The sequence below is a fragment of the Macrotis lagotis genome, chromosome X (assembly GCF_037893015.1).
Source record: "Macrotis lagotis isolate mMagLag1 chromosome X, bilby.v1.9.chrom.fasta, whole genome shotgun sequence".
NCBI classification, from domain to species: domain Eukaryota; kingdom Metazoa; phylum Chordata; class Mammalia; order Peramelemorphia; family Peramelidae; genus Macrotis; species Macrotis lagotis.
In genome coordinates, this window is record NC_133666.1 from 422,605,536 (window position 1) to 422,624,158 (window position 18,623).

General features: G+C 34.8%; 1 pseudogene; it reads left to right on the forward strand.

Annotated features, from left to right (window-relative positions):
- The first annotated feature begins 1,447 nt into the window (after positions 1-1,447).
- Positions 1,448-18,623, forward strand: part of LOC141499212 (stromal cell-derived factor 2 pseudogene) — a 36,220-nt pseudogene continuing 19,044 nt past the window's right edge.

The following is an 18,623-nucleotide window of genomic DNA, read 5'->3' on the forward strand; positions in this document are numbered from 1 at the left end:
AAGAATAAGGTTGAGGATTGACTTCCTGTGGTGGCGAACCTTTATAATTGCTGCTGAGTCAATAGAATGTCCACACTGAGTCTGACACAAAATAGCTTCTGGTGACAGGGATCACTAGGATAAGGTTGGAAATGGAGCATTTCATAGCTCTACTTGCAACCTGGGCAAGAGAAAAAAGTAGAAATCAACAAGTATTGTACTTTTAAAGGGCAAAGATTATTCTCTCTCTCTCTCTCCTCCTCCTCCTCCTCCTCCTACTACTACTACTACTACTATTACTACTACTACTACTGCAGCTTCTGCTGCTGTTGCTGCTCCTCCTCCTCTTACTGCTGCTAATTCTTCTCCTCCTCCTCCTCCTCCTTTTACTACTACTACTACTACTACTACTACTACTACTACTACTACTACTACTACAAAGAAGAAGAAGTACTTGTTAAATATTGATTGATGAATCTATTGAGGGAGTAGCATACATTTAAGAAAATGAAATTAAGGAAAGCAATAGACCTTACAAAAGAGAAAAGAGATCAGACCTGGGGGTCACAAAAACTTAAAGGCTGTCAAATATCTATTTCCAAGACATTACAAGGAGACAAGATTCCAAAAAAGTAGATAAGATAACCATTGGTACTATATAATTTTAAAAATTGGTCAAGAATGTCTTTGTTGTTGAAGGCTTGGGAGGATTGACAACACCCAAGTAGATCAGTAGATACTCTGCTAAAAAATTTTAAGAGAGTTGCCTCAGGTACCAAAAAATCAACTGACTTATCAGGAGTCACACAGTCAAAATATCAAAATCAGGATTTGAAACCTAGTCCTCTTATTCTCTATGCCCTATGTCATTCTGCCTCTGAACAGGTAGCATGATATTATGAATCAAATACTTACCTCTCTTCCCTCTCCACCCCAATGCAACAAAAGGACATCAATTATTGACCCATATGCCTACTTCATTTTTCATCCCTATAAAATCTTTTTAAGAAGGGGATGGGACTTCCAGCCAAGATGGCAGAGAGAATACAGGCACTGTGCTAAGTGCTCCTGGTTTCCCCTCAGAAATAACTTGAAAGAAACCTCTTAAGAAATTTAATAGACAAATGACAGAAAAAGAAGCTAGGAGAAGAATACGTCCCAACAAAGTCTGAGAGGACTGTGGGTGAACAGGGAATGGAGAGCAGAGGGTAAGCACAGGAACAGCTGCAGGGTGAAGCCAGAAGACTGGCTTTAGCCACAGAGGCTTTGGTGAATGGTAGGTCCAAGGACCAACTTTAGCCACAGAATCTTTGGCCGGGGGAAATGGTGGTCTGGTGAGTCCCAGTCGATGGGAGGGTGAGTTCCAGCACAGACAGTAGAAGAGCATGTCTGGAAATCAACCAGCTGGATACAGGAGCTGAACTACATACTTTTAGCAGAGCATCTTTCCAGAAAAAAAGGGCAACCGATGCCCCCCCCAGACTCAGGTATAGGCAACAGAGTTCATTCAACTGAAAGGGAGATTAACTACCTTTCATAGGGCCCAGCCCATTATTCTAGGTCAATTCATACTCTACTGCCCCTCCTCCCTCCCTTCAGGATTAGGAAGAGGGCTTCAAATGCTCCAGAGAAACCAACCAGTACCTCCTACTGACCGGCCCACATGGAATCACCAAGCCAAGTAAACAAAGCCTCTAGGGCTTGTCAAAAGCAAACCTCTGAGAGCCAGCCCCTCCCCCAAAACAAGATCCTAGGAAAATGAAGAAAGGTCAGCGGGAAAGGGGGGACCATAGAAAAACAGAGGAAAACAGACTCTAACCCAGAGAGATCTAGCACTTCTGAGGAGAATATGAATTGTTCTCCAGCACAGAAAGACTTCCTTGAAGAAATTAGGAAGGAGTTTAAAAATCAATCATAAAAATGGGAAAAGAAATTCAAAAGAAAATTAACACTGTGCAAGAGAAAATTAACATCTTGTAAAAAGAAAACAAATCCTTGGAAAATACAATTGGACAAAGACAAAATGAGAACAATTCTCTCAGATCTTCAATTGGGCAAATGCAAATAGAAAATACTTCTCTCAAAATTACACTTGGTCAGGGTGGCTAGGTGGTGCAGTGGATAAAGCACCGGCCCTGTAGTCAGGAGTACCTGAGTTTAAATCTGGTCTCAGACACTTAATAACTACCTAGCTGTGTGGCCTTGGGGCAAGCCACTTAACCCCATTTGCCTTGCAAAAACCTAAAAAAAAACTACACTTGGTCAAATGGAAAACTCCTTCAAAAATAGAATTGATCAACTGAAAAAGGAGTTGCACCATGTAAATAAAGAAAATTATTCTCAAAAAAAAAGAATGGAATTGGTAGAAACTAATGACTTCATGAGATAACAAGTATCTTTTAAACAAAACCAAAAAATAAAAAAATATAAGAAAATGTAAAATACCTCATCAGCAAAACCACTGACCTCGAGAATAAATTGAGAAGGGACAACCTGGGAATTATAGGTCTTCCTGAAAACATTGAAGAGAGAAAAAAAAAGCCTGGACTTAATATTACAGGATTTAGAGATGAAAATTGCCCTGATATCATGGAACCAGAGGCAAAATACTTATTTTTTTTTTAGATTTTTCAAGGCAATGGGGTTAAGTGGCTTGCCCAAGGCCACACGGCTAGGTAACTATTAAGTGTTTGAGGTCGAATTTTGAACCCAGGTACTCCTGACTCCAAAGCCGGTACTCTATTCACTACGCCACCTAGCCACCCCCCAAAATATTTATTGAAAGAATACATTGATCCCCTCCGGAAAGAGATCCTAAAATGAAAACAACAAGGACTGTTGTGGCCAAATTCCAGAACTATGATCCAAAAGAGAAAATCCTTCAAGCAGCCATAAAGACACAATTTAGATACCAAAGAGCCACAGTAAGGATTATGCAGGACCTGGCAACGTCAACATTAAGAAATTGAAGGGCTTGGAATGAGATATTTATTGCAAAGAGCAAGGGAGCTTGGAATGCAACCAAGAATCCACTATCTGGCAAAGGGGAAAAGATGAACATATAATGAATAGGAGACTTCTAACATTTCCTGATGAAAAAAGATCAGGGATAGATATAAAATTGGGGCATCAAACAGGAGGCTCAAGAGACATACGAAAATATTTTTTAAAAGGTGGGGGTAAAGAAAAAAACTGCTATAGAATAAGATGAAACTGGCTATATCTCCACCTGGGAGAAAGATTCTCAAAAGTCTTGATAGTTATAACTCTATTACAGAGAATATATTTAGTCAGAAATTATGGATACTCATGATTTATCCATGATACTGCTATAAAATAAGATGAAATTGATTATATCCCTACCTTGGAGAAAGACTTTAATAACTCTTGAGTATTGTAACTCTATTAGAGATAATATACTTAACCAGAAGTGAAGGACACTCATGACCTTTCTGTGACTCAGATAGAATGATTTAAAAACAATAATCCTTAAAACGGGGGGACAGTAAGGAGACAAAAGGATGGAGGAGATGGAATGGCATTAATCTCATTACATTAAAAGATACAAAAGACCTATTATAATAGGGGGCAGAAGGGAGGAGGTGAGAACCACCTGAATCTTCCTTTCATCAGACTTGGCTTAAAATTAACTTACACACATGTAGTTAAAAAACTTATCTTAACTTTGAAGTATTAAAAGGGGGAAAGGGGAGGGGGAGGGGGAGGAAAAGGAGAACTAACAGAAGGAAGGGAAGGAAGAAGGGGAAAAGGGAAAGGAAAAAGAAAGGGGAGATGGATTGTTATAGAAGGGCAAACACACTGAAATCACACTCTATTCAGAAACAAAGTACTGGGTAATATGGAGAAAGTGAAAAAAGGGGATAGCTACAAATAGGGGGAAGATAGAATGGAGGGAAATAAAGACTTCATAATTATAACTTTGAATATGAATGGGACAAACTCTCCTTTAAAATGTAAGTGAATAGCAAAATGGATTAAAAACCAGAATCCGGGGTGGCTAGGTGGCTCAGTGCATAGAGGACTGGCCTTGGAGTCAGGAGTACCTGAGTTCAAATCCAGCCTCAGCCACTTAATAATTACCTATCTGTGTGGCCTTGGGGAAGCCACTTAACCCTATTTGCCTTGCAAAATTCTAAAAAAAAAAAAAAGAAAAAGAAAAGAAAATTCATCTAGAGAACAAAAGGACAAGAATATTAGAAAAAAAAGGAAAAAAATATAAAGGAAGATGATCTCAAAAAGGGGGCAGCTTGGTGGTGCAGTGGATAGAGCACCGGCCTTGGAGTCAGGAGTACCTGAGTTCAAATTCAGCCTCAAACACTTAATAATTACCTAGCTGTGTGGCCTTGGGCAAGCCACTTAACCCCATTGCCTTGCAAAAATAAAAAAAAACTAAAAAAAGAGTGCTACAATATGCTGCTTACAAGAAACCCATTTGAAGCAGAGAGATACATATAGAGTAAAGGTAAAATGTTGGAGCAAACTATATTTTGCTTCAGCTGAAGTAAAAAAAAGGGTAGCAATCCTAACTTATCTCAGACAAACCAGGTGCAAAAATGGATAACATTAAAAGAGATAAGGAAGGAAAGTATATCCTCCTAAAAGGTACCATAGACAATAAAGTTATGTCAATACTAAGTATGTATGACCCAGTGGTATAGCATCCAGATTCTTAGAGGAGAAGTTGAAAGAGCTACAGGAAGACATAGAGAGCAAAACTCTACTAGTAAGAGAACTCAAATTTCCACTTTCAGTTTTAGATAAATCTAAGCATAAAATAAACAATAAGGAAGTTAAAGAGGTAAATAGAGTGTTAGGAAACCTAGATATGATAGGAAACTGAATGGGGATAGAAAAGAATATCCTTTCTTTCTTCAGTACATGGCATTTACACAAAGACCATTTATGTACTAAGCATAAAAACATAATGATCAATTTTAGAAAGACAGAAACAGTGAATACATCTTTCTCAGAACATAATGCAGTAAAAATCATATGCAATAATGGGCCAGGGAGACATGGACCCAAAACTAATTGGAAACTCAATAACCTCATTTTAAAGAATGAGAGGATCAAACAACACATTATAGAAAGTATTAATGATTACATCCAAGATAATAACAATAACAAAACAGCATGCAAAAACTTTTGGGATGCAGCCAAGGCAGTAGTTAGAGGATATAGTATAATTTAAATGCTTGAGAAGATAAACAAACTGAACATGCAGCTAAAATGAGGGAAAATAAATCAAAACCCCCCAATTAAATATCAAGTTAGAAATTCTAAAAATAAAGGAGAAATTAATAAAATCAAAAGCAAGAAAACTATTGAACTAATAAATGAAATCAAGAGTTGGTCTTATGAAAAAAAATAAAATTGATAAACCTCTAGTTAATCTGATTAAAAAGAAGAAACCATCCTGCTAGTATCATAAATGAAAAAAAGGTTAACTCACCACCAATGAGGAGGGAATTAAAGTAATAATCTGGAATTATTTTGGCCAAATGTGTTATGCTAATAAATTTGATAATCTAAGTGAAATGGATGAACATTTACAAAAATATAAGTTTCTAGGTTAAATGAAGAGGAAATTAAATACTTAAACAACCCTGCCTCAGAAAAAGAAATTCAGCAAGCCATTATTGAATTACCTAGGAAAAAATCTACAGGGTCAGATGGATTCATAAGTGAAGTCTATCAAACATTTAAGGAGCAATTGGTTCCAATTCTATATAAATTCTTTGGAATAATAGGTGAAGATAGAACTCTGCCTAATTCTTTCTTTGACACCAGTATGGTGCTAATACATAAACTAGGAAGAGTGAAAGTAGAGGAAAAAAATTATAGAACTATCTCCTTGATGAATATAGATGCAAAAATCATAAAATCTTAACAAAATGATTACAACAAGTTATCACTAGAATAATGCATTATGATCCCAAGAATGCAGGGTTGATTCAATATAGGAAAACTATTAATATAACTAATTATATCAATAACAAACCTATCAGAATATATTGATTATATAAATAGATGCTGAAAAAGCTTTTGACAAAATACAGAACCCTTTCCTGGGGCGGCTAGGTGGCATAGTTGGGGCAGTTAGGTGGTGTAGTGGATAAAGCACTGGCCTTGGAGTCAGAAGTACCTGGGTTCAAATCCAGTCTCAGACACTTAATAATTACCTAGCTGTGTGGCCTTGGGCAAGCCACTTAACCCCATTTGCCTTGCAAAAATCTAAAAAAAAAGAAAAAAAAAGAAAAGAAAATGCAAGCTACTATCTCTTTTTAAAAAAGAACCCATTCCTACTAAAAATAATAGTGTAGGAATAAATGATTGTTCCTTTGGATAATAAGCAGTATCTATCTGAAGCCATCAACAAGCATCATATGCAACAGAAATAAGCTAGAGACATTCCCAATAAGATCAGGGGTGAAATAAGAATTCCCATTATAACACTACTATTCAATATTGTATTAGAAATGTTAGCTTCAGCAATAAGAGAAGAAAAAGAAATTGAAGGAATTAGAATTGGGGAGGAAAAGACAAAAATAATTAGCAACTTTAGCAAAGTTGCAGGATATAAAATAAGCCCTCATAAATGCTCAACATTTCTATATATGCCTAGCAAGATACAGCAGAAAGAGCTAGGAAGAGAAATTCTATGCAAAGTAACCTCACACAACATAAAAATACCTATTGGGATAAAAATTCTCTCCTTGATAAAAACTGGGAAAATTGAAAGTTAGTGTGGCAGAAATTTGGATTAGACCAATACCTCACACCCTATACCAAGATTTGGTCAAAATGGATACAGGATTTAGACATAAAAAACAATGTTATAAGCAACCTAGAAGATGAAGGAATAGTTTACCTGTCAGAACTATGGAAAGGGAAGCAGTTTATGACCAAGGAAGAAATGGAGAGCATCATTAAAAAACAAACTAGATAATTTTGATTACACTAAATTAAAAAGCTTTTGCACAGACAAAACCATTGCAACCAAGATCAAAAGAAATGTAGTAAATTGGGAAACAATTTTTATAACTAGTATTTCTGACCAAGGTCTCATTTCTAAAATATATAGAGAACTGTGTCAAATTTTCAAAAAAAAAGCCATTCTTCAATTGACAAATGGTCAAAGGATATGCAAAGGCAATTTACAGATGAGGAAATCAAAGTGATCCATAGTCATATGAAAAATTGTTCTAAATCACTACTTGTTAAAGAAATGAAAATTAAAGCATCTTTGGGGTACCACCTCACACCTCTCAGACTAGCCAATATGACCAGAAAGGACAACAATGTTGGAAGGGATGTGGGCAATCTGGGACACTAACATATTGTTGGTGGAGCTGTGAACTCATCCAGCCTTTCTGGAGAAAAATTTGGAATTATGCCCAAAGGACAACAAAAATATGCATACTCTTTAATCCAGCAATACCACTACTGGCTCAATACCATGAAGACATTATGAAAAAGGATAAAAACATCACTTGTACAAAAATATTCATAGCAGCCCTGTTTCTGCTTGCAAAGAATTGGAAATTAAGTGAATGTCCTTCAATTAGGGAATGACTTAACAAATTGTGGTATATGTATGTCACAAAACACTATTGTTCTATTAGAAACCAGGAGAGATGGGAATTAAAGGAAGCCTGGAAGATTTGCATCAACTAATGCTGAGCAAGATGAGCAGAACCAGAAAAACATTGTACACCCTTACAGCAACATGGGGGTGATGATCAATCTTATTGGACTTGCTCATTCCATCAGTGCAACAATCAGGGACAATTTGGGCTATCTGCGATGGAGAATACCATCTGTATACAGAAAAAGAACTGTGCAGTTTGAACAAAGACCAAAGACCTTTAATTTAGAAAAAATATGTTTTCTTATTATGTAATTTGTTATCCCTTATACTTTATTTTTCTTCCTTAAGGATGTGATTTCTCTCTCATCACATTCAACCTAGATCAATGTATACCATGAAAACAATGTAAAGAGTAGACTGCCTTCTGTGGGGAGTGGGGGGGAGGGAAGCAAGTTTGGGGGGAAAATTGTAGGATATCAAAGGATAGATAATCACATAGTTGAAAATGACAGTATCATTAAAAGGAACACTTGTATATTCCCTTCCTTGTCATTACATAAAATTTTATCAAATCTATATTATCTGAGATTAACTATAATCCTAAATGTAAAGAAAATGTTCTTTTCCTTTGTAAATTGTTTATTTTGATGTGTTGTAAAAGGATTAATGGTATTCAAAATTATCTAATATAAGTCTTCTGATATAGAATAGCCATCAAAGTTTTGAGGAAGTGGTTTCAAGTGTTTAAAATATTGCTTCTGTTTTACATATTCTAATATGAGAAGTTTAATAACTTGAAGATAGAGTGAACTTTTTGTAATTATTCCCTGATGTAGTTAAAATCAAATTTTAAACATTTTCTTAAAGGCAATTTTTTTAAATGGAGAAAGTAGCAATAATACCTTAGAGAATCAAATTTAATTCATCTTCTAGTGAAAATATATTTGATAGGAAAGCTATGTGACTCATTCTTAGAGATGGAAATAGTGCAAAATTAATGTGACAGTTCACTTTGGTTACTCCCAGTTACCTAGGTTTAGATTCATATCTATTCAGATTAAAAAAAAAAGCCCTGATCTCTGATTCTGTATTCCCTCTGTAGAACAGTTAATATGAGACATAAGATATTTATCAGGTCAATGTGAAAGGACAATTTAACTAAATGAGAAAAGCAGGGCGAATATCTGAAAATGACAATAAAAATGTACATATTCATATTCTCCCATAAAACCAATAATTTCACAAACATTAGAAAAGATTGTCATTTTACCTGACTCTAAACTGTACATACTCTAGAGGAACAGAAAATTTAAAGAGAATAATTTGTCCCTCCAAAAAAAAATTCCTACCTCTCAAAATCTAGGTCCCATGGTACTCATCCTGGGAGTACTGTCTAAAGGAATATTCCCTTTTGGTGTGAAACAGTGTCATACCTAAGAACTAGCAGGATAGGATTGAATCATTGTAGTTAAATACTGATAGAAACCATCCTAGGATTCCACTGGGAGGTTTATTAACCTTTAAAAGTCCAGAATAAACATAAGGCGAGGGAAAATCTCAATATTAAATCAGAATCAAGGAATAGCAGAAATTGAGAGTTGGTAGAGTCCTTAAGGTAATTCAGGAAAGAGATAAGCAAGATAACACACAAATAAGTGGTCAACCAGCCTCTTCTTTAGACAAGACACAAGTTGATAAGTTATTCCATTTTTGAACAGTTCTAATTGTGAAATTTTCCTGACATCATGCCTTAATTTGTCCCTTCTTACCTTCCACCAATTACTCCTGGTTCCTGTTGTCTGGAACCAAATAGAGCAAGCATAATCTTTCCTCTTTATGACAGTCCTTTATGTACTTGAAAACAGCAATCATTCCCACAAGTCCATGAAAGCCCTCAGATCTTTTTCAAAGTAAACTTGTCAAAACATATCTTTCCAAACTTCTGTTTGTGAAGATGATTTTTCTTTGAAGCCAAGTTTAAGATTTTACCTTTATTCCTACTGAATTTAATATTATTAGATTCAGCCCAATGTTGTAGACCAGAAATTGGGCAAACTACACAAGGGCGATAAGTCCTATAACCTGGTTTTTGAATAACTTTGATCTAAGAATGGTTTTTCCACTATTAAGGTTTTATTTAAGTTTTTGTTTTATTTAAAAATGTAGAAACCATTTTTAACTTAAGGGTCATATAAAAACACATCAGGTCCACCTAATTTGGCCCTCAGGCCTCAATTTCCTAACCCCTGGATTAGAATAACTATGTTTTTATTGATACTGATTCTGTCATCCAGCTTTGTGTGATCTGCAAATTTATTGGGTATGTCATCAAAGTCACTAATAAAAATATTATATAGCAGAAAGTCAGGCACAAATCCCCAGAATAGTCTACTGGATAGCTTTTGCTTTGATGACAAAAAAACATTTATGACCATTCTAATTCTGGTTCCAAACAGTTCTGAATCCAATCAGTTGTGAATCCAATACATAGTTCCATTTCTCCCACACACACAAGAAAAACTTTACTAATCTAGTTAATATTAATGATGCTTTGCTCACTATAAGTAACTTCTTCCCCTTTCTTAATGTTTTTTAAACCCTTCTTTTAATGATCCATCCTAGAATTTTATAGGGCAACTAGGAGATACAGTGAATGTAGCAGTAGGTCTGCTATCAGGAAGAGCTGAATCCAAATTTGACCTTACACACTTACTAGCTGAGTGACCCTGGCAAGTCATCCTATTGACTCCAGTTCTTCATCTGTAAAATGTGCTGGAGAAGAAAATGGAAAATCACTCCATTATCTTTGCCAAGAAAACCCCAAATATATCATGAAGAGTTGGACATGATCGAACAACAAAAACAAACAAAAAATTTTAAGAATTCAAAATCAAGTTTATGGGCCTGAAGTTTATAGTGTGTTCTTTTTCCTTCCCTGAAAATCAAAGCTTTTCCTCCCCTATTTTATGGTAACTCTTCCATTTCCCATGTTAGTACTTTTTTTTTATTAATTTTCATGCATTGTCTTTCACATTGAAAACAGAGGGTAGAAAAGAATTGGAATGTTCTCCCTTCTCTCTCTTATGTAAGTCATCATCATTCCATCCACTATGGCAAAGGTACGTTTTTAATGGGAGGTACATTACAACACAGGGGTAATCACTTAGTACTTCCTCTTCTTTCCTAGATCCCAATAATATTTTTCAAAGCCTCCTGTCTTGGGGAGGTTTTTTTACACATGGTTTCTAGTCAAGATAATTCAGATCTTTTCCCCCTGAGAATGAATCTCTCTTATTCTTCACCCTTTAAAAAATTTCTGGGATCCTTAGCTCCTTATGCTAAAATCCTTTAAAACTGAATATATATATATATATATATATATATATATATATATATATATATATGAATAAACATTTGTATTAGAATGATCTAGACAAAAAAAAAGTCTTCTCTGTCAATGTTTCTACAACTTATTTTCTGTGTCCTGAACCTGTTTCTTCCCATTGATTTATTTGGAAGAATTCATGGATAGAAAATCTTGATTTCAAGGCTTTCAATATCAGTGTCTTCAACATAGTAAATGATCAGTAAATATTTATTGAATTGATTTGAATTGTCTGAAGATCCATGCTTTTATTTGTATGATAACCTCTCCATTAATGTTTTATGCTTTCATAGATATTCTTTGAATGAATTCCTATGGCTAGAAAACTGTAGATAGCTTACTTTTTATATATTTGTTTACATATTGTCTTCCCCCATTAGATTGCAAGCTCCTTGAGGACAAAGTATGCCTTTTGCCTCTTGTTGTATCCCTAATATTTAGCATAGCCCACTCTTCTTTCTTCTTTCTTTCTTCCTTTCTTCCTTCCTTCCTTCCTTCCTTCCTTCCTTCCTTCCTTCCTTCCTTCCTTCCTTCCTTTCTTTCTTTCTTTCTTTCTTTCTTTCTTTCTTTCTTTCTTTCTTTCCTTCTTTCTTTCTTTCTTTCTTTCTCTTTCTTTCTTAATTTCTTTTTCTTCTCTCTCTCTCTCTCTCTCTCTCTCTCTCTCTCTCTCTCTCTCTCTCTCCCTCCCTCCCTCTCTATATGCACATATATATTTCTAAGTTACAAAAATTCCTTCCATTCTCCCTTCCTACACCCCCTTCTCTCAGTAGTGAATGGTCAGGTTAACATAATACTTACACATTTGTGTTTAACATGTTTACAAATTCGATATGAGGAATTAGGATTAAGGGTAAGAGATACATAAGAAATAATTTTTATAGTGTTCATCAGATTCAGAAGGGTTTTTTATTGTGTTTTGTTTTGTTTCTCTTCCTCTGGATTGGGATAACATTGTCCTTAGCCAGTCTAAAATGTTTGTCCTAACTCTGAACTGCTGAGACAAGCTGCTTCCATCAAGGTTGATCATCTCACAATGTTGTTGTTAATGTGTATATTGTTCTCTTGGTTCTGCTTCCTTTGCTCAGCATAAGATCCTGTAAGTCATTCCATGCATCTCTAGAGTCCAGCCATTTATGGTTTCTAAGAAAACAATAATATTCCATAGTATTCATGTTCCATAATTTGTTTAGCCATTCCCCAATTGATGGGCATCCCCTCAATTTCCAGTTCTTTGCCACTGCAAAATAAAAGCTGCTATGAATATTTTGGAACATGTGAGACTTTTCCCATTTTTTGTGACTTCTTCTGGGTATAGACCTAGAATTGGAATTGCTGGGTCAAAGGAAACAAACATCTTTAATTGCTTTTTGGGAATAGTTCCATGTTGCTCTTGAGAATGGTTGGATCTCCTTCTACAACCTCTCCAACATTTGTCATTTTCCCTTTTCTCTCATCTTGACCAATGTAATAAGTGTGAGGTGATACCTCATTGTTGTTTTAATTTGCATTTCTCTAATCAATAATGATTTGGAGTACTTTTTTCATATGATTACATATAGTTTTAATTTCTTCATTTGAAAACTTTCTATACATATGCTTTTCCCATTTATCATTTGGTTAATGACTTGTTACCTTATCAATTTGATGCAATTCTCCATATATTTTAGAAATGGAACTTTTATCAGAACTGATTTCCTATTAATTTTGGCATCAATAATTTTATTAGCACAAAATCTTTTTAATTTAATGGAGTAAAAATCATTCTTTTTGCATTTTATAAAGTACTCTAATTCTTGTTTGGTCATAAATTTAACCCCTTATTATAGATCTGATTTCTTTATCTATTAATTTATCTATGGTGTCACCCTTTATATCTAGATCCTGTAACCATTTTGACCTTATTTTGGTATAGGATGTGAGATGAGGGTCTATGCCTAGTTTTTGCCATGCTATTTTCCAGCTTTCCCAACAATTTTTGTCAAATACTGAGTTCTTATCCCAGAAACTGATGTCTTTGGGTTTGTCAAGCAGTAGATTGCTGTAGTCATTTCTGAGGTTTCTTTTGAACCTATCCTAATCCACTGATCCATTACTCTATTTCTTAACCAGTACCAGGCAGTTTTGATGACTGCCTCTTTAGAGTATCATTTTAGATCTGGTAAAACTAGATCACCTTCCTTTACATTTTTTATCAATTCCCTTGCGTTTCTTGACCTTATTTTGCTCCAGATGAATTTTGTACTATTTTTTTTCTAGCCTAATAAAGTAGTTATTTGGTAGTTTGACTGGTAAGGCACTGAATAAGCAATTTAATTTGCATAGAATTTTATTTTTATTATATTAATAGCTCAACCTAAGCATGAGCAATTAACATTTTTCCACTTTTTTAGATCTGATTTTATTTGGGTGAGAAGTACTTTAAAATTGTGTTTTACAGTTTCTGGGTTTGTCTTGGGTGGTAGAGTCCCATGTATTTAATGCTGTCTGTAGTTATTTTAAATGGAATTTCTCTTTCTATTTCTTGTTTTTGGTGGTGACTATTAACTCTGTCCTTTGGGTCCCAGAACTTTGAACTGCAGATGACAAGATCTTTTGTATAATCATAGCGAAGCTAGCTAGAAGTCCTCTACTCTTGTTTTTCCTTATCTTGGTGTCAAAACTAATTTAGAAAAGGTGGAAACTACCAATTTATTTTTATACCAAAAATTTTCTTTTGGTAACAAGCAAGTGACCATTTTGTGACCATCTATTTAGTGAATTTATTTTTGCCTTGAACAATCATAACCATGATGACATGTTGTTTTGTCTATTTGAAACAATATGTTTGATCTCAACCACTGAAATTGATCCACGTTTGAGATATTGTGACCTATAAAATCAAAGGCCTGGAAGGAGAGGTCTTCTCAGATCATTAGGAAGATATAAGGTCCACTTCATTAGAGGGGACCATGGACTCTTTAAGGAAGTGCCATTAGGTCAGAACTCTGCCTCAGTCTCTTTTAGGAGATGTTTTTATTTGCCACATCCTTATAATAACTGAGCTAAAACAAATGTTTCCTATTTAATAATTGTACTTGAGGCCCAACAAATCATGAAAAATTACTTATACATAATGTATACTTGATAAATATTTGTTGAATAAATTAATGATTAAGTTAAAGCTACTGATTTGACGAAATAGGGATAAATAATTGTATAATGGTTTTGTCACCACACAAGTGAATAACAGCTCTAATGAATGAAATTACTAATGCTATGATTCAGCAATTGATGTCCTAAGTGATATTTAATTCCAGTTTTCTAAACTGTATTAGTAAACTCGAGAAGAACTGGTATGTTAATTATTAAGCAATTATAAATATGCTTTCAAATAAAATTTAACTTGGGATTACATTATTTACTGGTTTATTTTTTTCTATAAATGATTTAAAAAATATAACAGTCTTCAGTAACCCTCTAAAGAGAAAAACAATTTGTCATTCAACAGTTTTCTTTTTTAAACTAATATATAATCAAATATTTTTCTAGAAAGGTCAAAGTTGTAAATACTAATGAGTTATATAACTGTGATTTTGGTATTTGAAATCAAATTTTTAAGATTTATTAGTAGTAAAATATTCAGTTTTTGGAATTATGGCTCACAATGCTAGTCTAACATAAGATATCTGTATATATGTATATATTTATATGTACATATATCTATATCACATATGATATGTAACTATAACTTGTGTTATATACAGATAAATTTTTGTGATATGTGTAGATAAGTACTTTAATCAGATAAGTAGCCATTGTATACCTTTATAAACCACCTTCATGAGTTGCTATATAAACATAAAGGGAGGACCCTATTTCATTCATTGCACTCTATATGTATAGTTTTATATATATATGTGTGTGTATGTATATGTATATATACATATATGTGTGTATGTAAAGCCCTACAAATATATGCAAGTATGTATGTTTATAGGAATATTTGTCAACTAGATGATTGAGTGGCTAAAACACTGGGTCCCAAAATCAGGAAAACTTGAGTTCAAATCTGGCCTTAAATACTGACTATTTATGTGATCCTAGGCAAATCACTTAACCTCTATTTACCTTTATTCACTGGAGAAAGAAATGGCAAAAATCATTCTAGTATCTTTCCCAAGAAATCCTCATGGAGAGAATGGTCCACAGGGTCAGAAAGAGTTGGACATGACTGAATGATTCAGCAACAACAACAAATGGAAATATATACCATGATCCAAGGAAAAGGGCCAAAACATGTGGAAAATATTACTACTGCTAGGACATGTTATCAAGGGCACTACAAAATTCTTCTAAAAATTCTCTCCCCTTCTTTGTCCTCCTTACAAAGTTCATTCAATTTATTGAAATTCCTACTATTATAATTATTCCTTTGGATCAAATATTGTCTCCAGAAACCTATGTTAAAATTGTAAGGTTAGTTCTTTGGAAGGTGGAGGGAAGACAATATTCTCTAAAGGTTAGGTAGATCTCAATTTGATTCAATCTATATTTATTGAATCTGGCAATCTGAGGGAAGGACAGGAAGCAGTAAAGCACTATGGACACATCAAACCCAGAGGAAAAACCCATAGCATTGATCCCAAGAGGGCTGAGAATAAAAGTATTTGTCCCAGAACCACCAGTCCTGCTTTGACTTCTGCCTACAGCTACTATTCTAAGGGAGAAACTCTCGTGGATAAAGGGCCCTGCTATCCTTACCACCATCAGTAAGAACTGCCATTCAACTGCCAACAGGTAGCATAAACAAAAGAGGCCTGGCAACAAGATGCCCCAAAGATCCCTGTCCCTGTGTCCAGTCTGATCCTTATAGCTATTATTCAGAGAAGCAGCCATTGTAGAGATGGTATTCACCCATGATTTCTACAGGTACTACAGGGTCAGTCTCTTCAGGAGTCAAAGCTACTGACAATGCAGAGAAGAAATTCTTCCCACAAAAGTCCTTTATTAGCTCATTGTCAGAAACAGATATGGTTTTATCACTAGAAACGTCACTAAAGAAAATGTGCAATCATCTCCTTTGCATAGTCTTTTCGATCCACTTTTCAGGTAAAATTTGTATATTTTTTTCCTCCTCTGATTAGGTGAAAGGAGTAAGCAAGCATTAATATAGTGTCTACTATGTGCTTTACAAATATTAGTTTATGTTAACCTCACAAATGTGAACCGAGGGCCCAAACAATGGCCAAGTGGGGCTTGATCTGGGACATATATACTCATACTAAACACTTAAATGATTATTTATTCATTCACTGGATTAGTAAATGTCAGAAAGAACTTAGCAGGAGGCAGAAAGATGAAGTAGAAAGCTTAGGATATGAATTTAAAGGACTGGAGTTCAAATGCCACCTCTGCTTCTTATTTCTAATCATTGAAATTTTCTGGGCCTCAATTTTCTTATCTATTTAAAAAAAAAGGGAGGGGAGGTTGGACCAGTGAATTCTTTTTTTTTTCTTTTTTTTTTTAGGCTTTTGCAAGGCAAATGGGGTTAAGTGGCTTGCCCAAGGCCACATAGCTAGGAAATTATTAAGTGTCTGAGACTGGATTTGAACCCAGGTACTCCTGATTCCAGGGCCAGTGCTTTATCCACTGCACCACCTAGCCACCCTGGACCAGTGAATTCTTAAGTTTTTTTGCCTTTTTTTAATGCTAAACGATGAAAGGAAGAGATGGCTCCTAGGGAGAAACTGAATAGAGAAGGATGATCTTATAAGAAGAGAATTGGGAAAGGGAGCTCAGAGGGAGCTAAGGCTGGAGATAAATGCTATCAAGAAAATGACTTATTTTCATTGTAGTTGGAGTTAGAATTATAATAAATAACAATAGTAGGTAATATTTATGAAATATTTACAATAGGCATTGCACTCAATGCCTTTACAATTATCATCTCATTTGATCCTGGCAACAATCCTACAAAATATGGGCTATTATTATCTGAGATGAAAAGATTACATGACCTGCCCAGGATCACATAGTCAAGAAATAATTGAGGGAGTATTTGAATACATGTCTTCTTTATTCCAGACTCAGTACTCTATTCATCATACCTCCTAGTTGCCCCCAAAGAATTCCCAAAGATCAATGCCCATCACTTGGTTGGTGAGGAAGGATGATGTGAAGATTGAATTACTTGACTTTATTTTTACTTTGATATTTCTTACCAGAACAGAAAAAATTTCTATTTACATTCATTCTGAGCCATCACGAGAGGGAACATAAATGGTGGAAACCCTGGCCCATAGAGTAGAGGAAGTAATGAAGGGATAGTAAATGTCAGAGGCAAGGCAGACTAAAATCTATACCAACTTCACAATTTTGCTTCTGGTTCAAGAATAAATTTTATGATCTTTTTTTTATCATGACTTCATACCTGACCATTAAATAAAAGATTAATACTGAATAATGAATATGAACAACATGATTTTTAAATAATCTTTAAGATATATTCATAATCAATTTAAACCATACACTTCTGTTGAATAATTTTAAAATTGTTGAGGTTGAAATTTATCCTAAGAAAGATCTGCTTTGATTAAATCTACTTGGATTAATTCTGGATTTTAAGTTGTTCAGTCACCATCAGCTTGCCAAAGGCAAATGGGGCTGAACTTATGGGAAACAAGTAAATGTTCCCAGGTTCCCTGGACTGCATATGACAGGTTCAGTTAATAACCTAGGCTGTGAGAGGTAATTTGGGAAACAAGTCGTCTCTTGGGAATTCTGCTTAATCAGGCATGGTAGTATATGCTTATAAATCCCAGCTCCTGAGGGATGCTGAGACTGTCAAGTGTCTTGAGCTTGTGAGTTCTGAGATGCAGTGGGCTATGTGATAAAGTATCTGCATTAACTCTGGCAAACATCTGATAAGCCCCTGGGATCAGGGGGTGACTAGGCTGCCTAAACAAAGGTAGGAAAGTGCATCTCCCTTTTTTCTTTATGGAGATGGAAGAAACATGAAGATAGAACCCTGCATATACTTCTTTACATACTGGTTAGTTTTGATGAACTTTATTCCTTTTTTTCTTTTTTTCTTGATTGCACAATCATGGATCGTAGAATCATGTATCTTGGATATGCTCATGCTATAACCTAGGGGTGGAAAGGTTCCCAGAGACCATCTAATGAAAAGTATTTATTTTATAGATGAATATACTGAGGCCCTTGAATATTAAGTGATTTGTCTACCACAAAGTAAACATTAGAGGTAGATTTCAAAACAGACCCATAAACTCTAGAGCCAAGGATCTTTATATTATACCACACTGCCTCACAAGTTATATTTGGAAATGAAAAAGTCAGGGACCTGGCATTTCATTAATAAGATAATTTCTTTCATATAGTCACATGTTAAGCCATCTCTAACATATACAATCATTGCTAGTCACTTAAGGATCAGGGACATTAAATTAATTTGCCCCTGACCTCACAGCTTTCAGTGTCAGAGGTGGATTTTGGAGCCAATTCTTCCTTCATTCCATTCATGATGGCATGTTTCCTCTCATTGCTGTTTGGTATTTTTTTTAATAATTCTGTCTGGAGAAAACATGTCAGTTGATTAATCCACTTGAGGAAGTATCCACCTTAAAAGAAGAACTTTATTAATGGTTC